The sequence below is a fragment of the Platalea leucorodia genome (assembly GCF_965183815.1).
Source record: "Platalea leucorodia genome assembly, chromosome: W".
Taxonomy (NCBI): Eukaryota; Metazoa; Chordata; class Aves; order Pelecaniformes; family Threskiornithidae; genus Platalea; species Platalea leucorodia.
In genome coordinates, this window is record NC_138859.1 from 33,693,438 (window position 1) to 33,702,970 (window position 9,533).

Below are 9,533 nucleotides of genomic sequence, written 5' to 3' on the forward strand. Positions count from 1 at the left end.
CCAGACTCCCAAGACCTTTGGTAGATGTTTGAGAGGGGTCCTAATTATGCTGCATGTTTTGCATTCATGAGTGTGACAGCCTCTATGGTCAGGTCCGCCCCTCGATCAGAAGCCCATCTGTATGTTGCCGCTCTCCTTAGATGTCCCAATGTGTCATGGCCCCACCGGCCTACAAATAGCTCACCCTTACATTCCCAATGCAGATCCACCTGAGCCACTTCAATTCTAGCAGGCTGGTCTACCTGCTCATTGTTTTGATGTTCTTTAGTAGCACAGTTCTCGGGCATGTTAGCATCTAACATGACTTACCTTTGCAACAAGATTCTCTACCAGGGCAGTGATATCTTGCCACAATGCAGAAGCCCAGATGGGTTTACCTCTGCGCTGCCAGGTGGTCAGCTTCCACTGCTGTAGCCACCCCCAAAGAGCATTTGCTACCATCCATGAGTCAGTATAGAGAGAGAGTACTGGCCACTTTTCTCATTCAGCAATCTCTAGGGCCAGCTGGATGGTTTTCACTTCTGCAGACTGACTCAACTTGCCTTCTCCTTCAATGGCTTGAACAACTTGTCATGTAGGTCTCCACACAACAGCTTTCCACTTCTAATGGCTTCCTACAACACAGCAGGATCCGTCAGTATACAAAGCATAATGCCTTTTACCTTCTGATAACTCATTATACAGTGGGGCCTCCTCATCATGAGTCACCTCTTCAGGCATTGCTCTGAAATCTCTGCCTTTTGGCCAGTCCATGATCATTTGCATGATTCCTGGGCGGTTAGGGTTCTGTGTTTGAGCCCACTGTATGATCAACACTACCCGCTTACTCCATGTAGCATCAGTTGCGTGATACGTAGAGGAAATGTTTCCTTTGAACATCCAGTGTGGCACAGGAAATCATGGTGCCAAGAGGAGATATGTTTCTGTACCAACAACTTCTTAAGAGGCTCGATCCCTCTCATATGCTATCTCTTTTTCAGTCAGGGTGTAGTGGGCTTCAGATCCTCGATACCCCCAAGACCGTAGAGGTCGACCTCAGGTCTCTCCAGGTATTTTCTGCCAGAGGCTCCAGGTGAGACCATGCTCCCCGGTGGTGGTATAGCACATCTTGCACAGCTGGCCCTGTATGGACAGGCCCAAGGGCTACTGCACGAACCATCTCCTATTTGATCTCTTCAAAGACTTGCTTTTGCTCAGGGCCCCACTCAAAATAGTTCTTCTTTTGGGTTACTCAATAGAGAGGGCTCACAAGCTGACTGTAACCTGGAATATGCATTCTCCAGAATTCCACGAAGCCAAGGAAGGCTTGTGTTTCTTTCTTGTTAGCTGATGGAGACGTAGTTGTTATTTATCAAATCTATAGGGAAGTGACAATGCCCACCTTTCCATTTTCTTCATAGAATCATAGAATGGTTTGGGTTGGAAGGGACCTTTAAAGATCATCTAGTTCCAACCTCCCTGCCATAGGCAGTGTGATGGTTTTGGCTGGGATAGAGTTAATTTTCTTCATAGTAGCTAGTATAGGGCTATGTTTTGGATTTGTGCTGGAAACAGTGTTGATAATACAGGGATGTTTTCATTACTGCTGAGCAGTGCTTACACAGCATCAAGGCCTTTTCTGCTTCTCACGCAACCCCACCAGCGAGTAGGCTGGGGATGTACAAGAAGTTGGGAGGGGACACAGCTGGGACAGCTGACCCCAACTGACCAAAGGGATATTCCACACCATATGACATCATGCTCAGCAATAAAAAGCTGGGGGAAGAAGAAGGAAAGAGGGACGTTCGGAGTGATGGCATTTGTCCTCCCAAGTAACTGCTATGCGTGATGGAGCCCTGCTTTCCTGGAGATGGCTGAACACCTGCCTGCCAATGGGAAGTAGTGAATGAATTCCTTGTTTTGCTTTGCTTGTGGGTGTGGCTTTTGCTTTACCTATTAAACTGTCTTTATCTCAACCCATGAGTTTTCTCACTTTTACTCTTCTGATTCTCTCCCCCATCCCACCGGGGGGGAATGAGTGAGTGGCTGTGTGGTGCTTAGTTCCCAGCTGGGGTTAAGCCACAACAGGCAGGGACATCTTCCACTAGATCAGGTTGCTCAAAGCCCCATCCAACCTGACCTTGAACACTTCCAATGATGGGGCATCCACAACTTTTCTGGGAAACCTGTTCCAGTGTCTCACTACCCTCATTGTAAAAAAATTCTTCTTTATGTCCAATCTGAATCTACCCTCTTCCAGTTTAAAACCGTTAGCTCTTGTCCTATTGCTACAGATCCTACTAAAAAGTCTCTCTCCATCTTTCTTATAAGCTCCCTTTATATATTGAAAGGCCACAATAAGGTCTCTTCGGAGCCTTCTGTTCTCCAGGCTAAACAACCCCAACTCTCTCAGCCTTTCTTCATAGCCCCAAGAACTGGATCTCTTGTTCAGGTCCTTTGACCTTGCTTTGCTTTCTGGGAAAACCGGCTTTCAGAAGAATCTGTATTATTCTTTTCCCTTTCTCAAACACATCTTTCTCTGTGTTGTCCCACATGATGATGTAATTGATGTATTATAGATGTTCAGGAGCGTCACCCTGTTCCAGTGCAGTCTGGATCAGTCCATGTCAAATGGTGGGGCTGTGCTTCCACCCCTGGGCCAGTCGATTCCAGGTGTATTGGACGCCTCTCCACGTGAAAGCAAACTGTGGCCTGCATTCTGCTGCCAAAAGGATCGAGAAAAACGCATTGGCAATGTCAATTGTAGCATACCACTTGGCTGCCTTTGACTCCAGTTCATATTGGAGTTCTAGCATGTCTGGTATGGCAGCACTCAGCAGTGGCATGACTTGGTTCAGGCCGTGATAGTCTACTGTTAACCTCCACCCTCCATCAGGCTTTTGCTCTGACCATATGGGGCTATTAAAGGGTGAGTGAGTCTTGCTGATCACTCCTTGGCTCTCCAGTCGATGAATCAGCTCATAGATGGGAACCAGGGAGTCCTTAGTTGGTGTGATACTGTCGTCAGTGTGCCATCGTGGTAGCAATTGACACCTGCTGTTCTTCGATGCGCAGCAAGCCCACAACAGAGGGATCCTCCATGAGGCCTGGCAGGGTAGACAGTTGTTTAATCTTCACTGCATCCACAGTGGGTACACCAAAGACCCAGCAGTACCATCTTGGGTCCCTGAAGTACCCTCTCCTGAGGTAGTCTATGCCAAGGATACATGGAGTCTCTGGGCCGGTCACAATAAGATGTTCTTGCCACTTGTTCCCTGTTAGACTTGCCTCAGCCTCCAACACAGACAACTGTTGGGATCCCCCTGTCCCTTCAGAAATCCAGATGGGTTCCTCCCCCTTCTACCCTGATGGCATTAGGGTACACTGTGCACTGGTGTCCACCAAAGCCTAATACTCCTATGGATCCGATGCATCAGGCCATCAAATCCACACAGTCCAATAAACCCAGTCATCCCTTTCCTCTGTCTGGCCAGAGGCAGGGACCCTCTATTCCCAGTCGGAGTATTCACTATCTGACCCCCTATACTGGGTTTATGTGGCAAGGTTTTGGTAGTGGGGGTGGCTGCAGGGGTAGGTTCTGTGAGAAAATGCCAGAAGCTGCCCCCATGTCAGACAGAGCCAGTTCCAGCTGGCTCCAAGACAGACCCACTGCTGGCCAAAGCTGAGCCAATCAGCGATGTTGGTAGTGCCTCTCTGATACCATATTTAAGAAGGGACAAAAACTGCTGTGCAACAGCAGCTGGGAAAGAGGAGAGTGACGGTAGCTGCTGAGTGATCTCCCTGTCCTAATCTTGACCCATGAGCTTTTCGTTGCTTTTTTCTCCCCCTGTCCTGTTGAGGAGGGGGAGTGATAGAGCGGCTTGGTGGGCAGCTGGCGGCTAGCCAAGGTCAACCCACCAAACCCCCACAATGTCAAACCAGAAGTCCCTTCACCAAAATCAAGGGGAGAGGCATTCTCAGCCTTCCTTCTACGTCTGGGTGATCACTGGTTGCCTTCTACCATTTGAACAGCAGCTGGATTGACAGCCTTCTTGCAAGGACCCTTCTTAGCAGCTGTCTTCCCCCTCAGTTCGTGTACATGGGCTTCTAGCTTAGAGTTGGGTTCACCATCCCACTTCCTCATGTCCTCCCCCTGATCACACAGGAAGAACCAGAGGGTATCACGTGGCATGTGCCTGGGGCTTCCTTTCCCTCTGGCAAGGAGAGGCTGACCCTGTGGAGTGCCCCTGACAACCAAAACGCTATCCTGTGGGGATGAGGAGGACAAGAGATTCTCTACAAAATGTCGGAGCCAGCTGGACAGTCTCTCCACAGTTGGTATCTTGAGGTATGGTCAGTCCATCGTCGTCATGGTGTTGGAATATGACACCAGTGCATTTTGGACAAACCTCCTCCACATGGCCTGTGTACACTGGACATCATCCAGATCTTTGGAGGCCTGGTTGTCATCCAGGTTATTGTAGACAACTTCCACCACCACTATTCCTCTCAGATACTGGACATCTCCATCAGTGGCGGTTCACTCCCCTCAGTAATTTACAACATCTTCCTTGAATGGATATCTTGCCCTCACATGCAACAGGAGCTGCCTCCAGGGACTGCGGATTGTCACCGTTCTTCTATTTGTCACTCCCCCAGTCCCTATCTAGGGATCCCAGCTGCTGGGCTTCCTTACCCTCTAACTCCTAACTGTTGGCCCCAGTATCCCAGCATCAGAGCAAACAGGCAGCAATCCACTCGCCTCGTTGGCAGTCATAAACTTTCCACATATCTTGAAGTTCATCCAGGGTTAGGGACTGGGATATTTCTGCCTCTTGGGTGACTTCTCTCACTTCTTCCTCCTGTTTCCTTGCCAAAGGACCAGCTTCCTGATCAGACCCTTCCTCCTCCTCCTCCCTTACTAATCGATGGTATGGTCCTGTCAACCTCTGCACTCAGTGTTTCTTTTTCACTACCAGGGTGTCGTGGTTTAACCCCAGCCAGCAACTAAGCACCACACAGCTGCTCGCTCACTCCCCCCACAGTGGGATCGGGGAGAGAATCGGAAGAGTAAAAGTGAGAAAACTCATGGGTTGAGATAAAGACAGTTTAATAGGTAAAGCAAAAGCCGCACGCACAAGCAAAGCAAAGCAAGGAATTCATTCACTACTTCCCATTGGCAGGCAGGTGTTCAGGCATCCTCAGGAAAGCAGGGCTCCATCACGCATAGCAGTTACTTGGGAAGACAAACACCATCACGCCCAATGTCCCCCCCCTTCCTTCTTCTTCCCCCGGCTTATATACTGAGCATGATGTCACATGGTATGGAACAGCCCTTTGGCTAGTCTGGGTCAGCTGTCCTGGCTGTGCTCCCTCCCAGCTTCTTGTGCACCTGGCAGAGCATGGGAAGCTGAAAAGTCCTTGACCAGTGTAAACTCTGCTCAGCAAGAACCAAAACATCAGTGTGTTATCAACATTATTCTCATCCTAAATCCAAACCACAGCGCTCTACCAGCTACTAAGAAGAAAACTAACTCTATCCCAGCTGAAACCAGGACACAGGGTGATTACTGTAGTTGGGGTTTTGGTCCCTGTCTCATCCATGGTGTCCTCAGATGTGGTTTGAGTCCCTGTCTCAACCATGCTCCTTTGATGGTGCCGAATGGAGGCTCGATAGGCACACGCCAAGTCCCAATACAGCGCTAAGAGCTGCTGGGTCTCATAAGGGTAGGCAAGGCACCCTTCCATCAAGTGGTGTGCCAGTTCAACGGGATTACATGCTTGTTCAGGCATGAAATCCCAGGTTATTGGAGGTGATAACTGCACTAGGCACCTGCCCAAATCCTTCCACACACCCTGCCACCCAGGGATCCACTGCTTAAGAGCACGTTTCAGTATCGCCTCACCCAAAATTGTTTCTTCTTATGCCAGAATGAAACCAGGTTCCACACACCTAAGAAAAAGCCAATGATGTTAGATAACAGGATCAAACAGCTTACATAAGGATGTACAAGAACCTCAGGAGCCTGTGCAACAAAGCCAGAGGAAAAGAGGGAGGTGCAATCCCTCATTCTCTCCACAAGATAGCCCACCCAACACAGGACCGGCATCAATGCCAGGGCCAAGTGCATGGTCATTGCTTTTATCAAATGTTCCCAAGCACAGCAAGACAGAGAGAGAAGCAGCACAGCAAACAACAAGAGCTGAAAGCAGCCACTAACAATTCCTAGACTCTGTTATACAGTAAAGCAAGCAAGCTCCATGACCTGCACAGAAGCCTGTGAATTAACAACTACAACAGCTATAGCATGCTCAGATCAAAATTGTCATTATCTCGTGCCCCATATTGAGTGCCAAAAAGGAATGTGGTGGGCCAGCAGCCAAACACCCACCCTGCCTTTTTACTCACTCGCCTCTCCCAGGCAATGGGGAGAAAAAAATGAAAGGAGGGCAAAAAGACTAGTGGATCAGGATAATGACAGTTTAATAGGGAAAGCAAAAGCTGCGTGCGCAAGCAAAGTACAAAGAGGAATTCATTCACTACTTCCCATTGGCAGGCAGATGTCCAGACACTTCCTGGAAAGCAGGGCCTCAGCACATGTAACGGTTCCTTGGAAAGACAAATTCCATAACCACAAATGTCCCCCCTTCCTCCTCCTTTTCCCCAACTTTTATTGCTGAGCACGACGTCACATGGTATGGAATATCCCTTTGGTCAGTTGGGGTCAGCTGTCCCAGCTATGTCCACTCCCAACCTCTAGCCTATGCCAAACCTACTTATTTTGGTGGAGAAGGGGGTTGGAGAGAAAGTCTTAGAATCACAGAATCATAGAATCGTTTAGGTTGGAAAAGAACTTTAAGATCATCAAGTCCAACCATTAACCTAGCACTGCCAAGTCCACCACTAGACCATGTCCCTAAACACCACGTCTACACGTCTTTTAAATACCTCCAGGGATGGGGACTCAACCACTTCCCTGGGCAGCCTGTTCCAATGCTTGACCACCCTTTCAGTGAAGAAATTTTTCCTAATATCCAATCTAAACCTCCCCTGGGGCAGCTTGAGGCCATTTCCTCTCATCCTATCACTTGTTATTTGGGAAAAAGGGACTTACCCCCACCTCGCTACATCCTCCTTTCAGGTAGTTGTAGAGAGCAATAAGGTCTCCCCTCAGCCTCCTCTTCTCCAGGCTAAACAACCCCAGTTCCCTCAGCCGCTTCTCATAAGACTTGTTCTCTAGACCTGTCGAGGACTAACCAGAATTGTCTCGACATTGCCGTTCTACCGCCATCTTCTGGGTCCGACATCCAGCCCCCGACGAAACCACCACAGCCCATGCAGAGACCAGGACACGAAAGGCGGGACCATGAACTTGCACGCACGCCTGCGCAGACACCAGGGCGCGAAAGGCAGAGGCCAGAACACAGAAGGCGGGGCCATGGACTGCACGCACGCCTGCGCAGAGACCAGGGCGCGAAAAGCAGAAGCACAAACTGCATGTACGCAGACCTGCTCTGCGCATGTGCATGGCCCTATAAAAGGACCGCGTGCGCCTTTTGAGGTCCTCTTTTTCTCTTCTCGTCCTTCACCGTGCACCTCCTTGGAAGCTGCTCCTGCGGACACAGAGGCTGGACCGACTGGACCTTTGATCAACGGGACAACGCCGGACTCGGAGTGGCGGTAGCTAGTTCCCCTACGTGGCTCTCTTCTCACCCACCTGAGCACGCTCTTTCTATTTTTCTCTCTTTTCCTCTCTCTCTTTTTTTTCCTTTTTTTTTTCCCCCATCTCCCTACCCGGTCCTCACCCCTTCGTTCGCCAAAATAAAGTCAAAAGGTTGTACGGCATTTGACCTCGTTTGCATCTTAATCTCGTCCTTGGGATCATATCGAAACCTCTCCCGACATTGGATCGGGACATTTTAATTGGCGTCACGGACAGGATCCCTTGAGACGAGAGTGTCATACAACCTTACGGTGTGCTGAGCGAGTGTGTGTGAACGAGACGTACAAATAAGTACGAAGCGAGTGCGGAGTTCCGATCCGCGGTTCTGCTCTCCCGCGAGGGAAGCAGCCGGAGACGAACGAAGCGCAAGGAAGGAGTAGGTGTTGAGACCTTTGCACTGAAACGCGCGTAGCAGTTTGTGATTTGAGCTCCTGAGGGCGTATAGGGGAGATTTGAATTTTATGGTGTGACCCCCTCAGGATGATATCCCCTTCGTAGGCTCTGCTCTGTCTCACACTAGTTTATGGTCTGGCCTCCTGGGGGAGTATAGGGGAAGTTTGGATTGTACGGTGTGACCCCCTCAGGACGATATCCCCTTTGTAGGCTCCTCTTTGTCTTGTAGTAGTGTGCGGACTGGCCTCCTGGGAGCGTATAGGGGAAACTTGGTTTTTCTAAGGTTTGACCCTCCTGGGACGAACTCCCCTTTGTAGGATATGGCCGCCCAAAAGGCAGGCGATTTTTGTGAAGAGACAGAGAAATTATATGAGTTTTTAGAAACATACCGCTCTCGCCCCTCACCCCCGGGACGAGATTGGGCACGGGACCACTGGTTCCAACTGCAAAGTGTTATGGACCGAATAGCGGTTTTGCATAAAGAAACTAGAGTGAAGAAGGGAAAAGGGAAGGCTATTGTTTGTGTTGTGTTAGGAGCGTGTCTGGCAGCGGCGGTGGAGGACAAGAAACGAGCGCCCTGCCAATCGGAGGCTGTGGCCGCTTCGTTGCAAGCGGCGATAGCGCCGCTGCGAGAGCAACTACTAGAGACCAAACGGGCGCTAGAGGAGGAGAAGCGCCAAAATATGATTTTGAAGGAGGAGCTGAGGGTTCAGCTCCTGAGGGAGGCAGACACCCTCGCTGAGGCGGAGGTAATGTTGGAGGAGAAAGGGGTACGCCAAATCTACCCCCAGAAAGACTTAAAGCAATTAAGGGAGACTGTGGATAACCCCCCCCATATGTGCCCGCTGGTAAAAACGGAATATATATATGAGGACAATAGCGACAACCGTCCCCAAGTTGTAACCAAAGAAATCCCTTTTACCACCACCGAACTGGCTAAACTCCGAAAGGATTTTGCTAGGACGGCAAGGGAGTCCGAAACCGAATATGTGTGGAGGATATCCCTGTCGGGGGGGGACGGGATCATGCTATCGGAAAAAGAAGCAGAGGGGTATTGGGGCCCCGGCATCTTCCTCACCACGGGCGATCGCTGGGCCCCATGGTCTCTGACCCAGAGGGCAGCATATTGGGCGGGGGGGCTGAACCCATTAGAGAGGGGGGATCCCCTAGCTATAACTGGTTCGGTTGAGCAACTACTAGAAAACGTACAAAAGGCAGCATGCCTGCAAATGATGTATGACCGGGAACTTAAGCCAAATTTAAGCTCTCCGATGTTGTTACCGGTAGACCCCGAGCGGCTGACACCGCTAATAAGAGGACTCCCCGACTCATTAAAACCTATCGGGATCCAATTACAGGGGAGAATCCAAAATGTGCCTCACGAAGAGCGAATTGCAGCCCGGAACAGCGGCAGCGGGGGAGGAAGGTGTGGACCTG

At 50.0% G+C, this 9,533-nt stretch overlaps 1 pseudogene across 1 annotated transcript in view; it reads right to left on the reverse strand.

Moving 5' to 3' along the window:
* The window catches only part of LOC309601927 (synphilin-1-like), a 40,075-nt pseudogene extending 39,788 nt beyond the window's left edge, over positions 1–287 (reverse strand). The window contains exon 1 of the transcript in view: positions 243–287. The product of the transcript in view is annotated as a synphilin-1-like (transcript). The remainder of the gene's footprint in view (positions 1–242) is intronic.
* Positions 288–9,533: the final 9,246 nt, after the last annotated feature.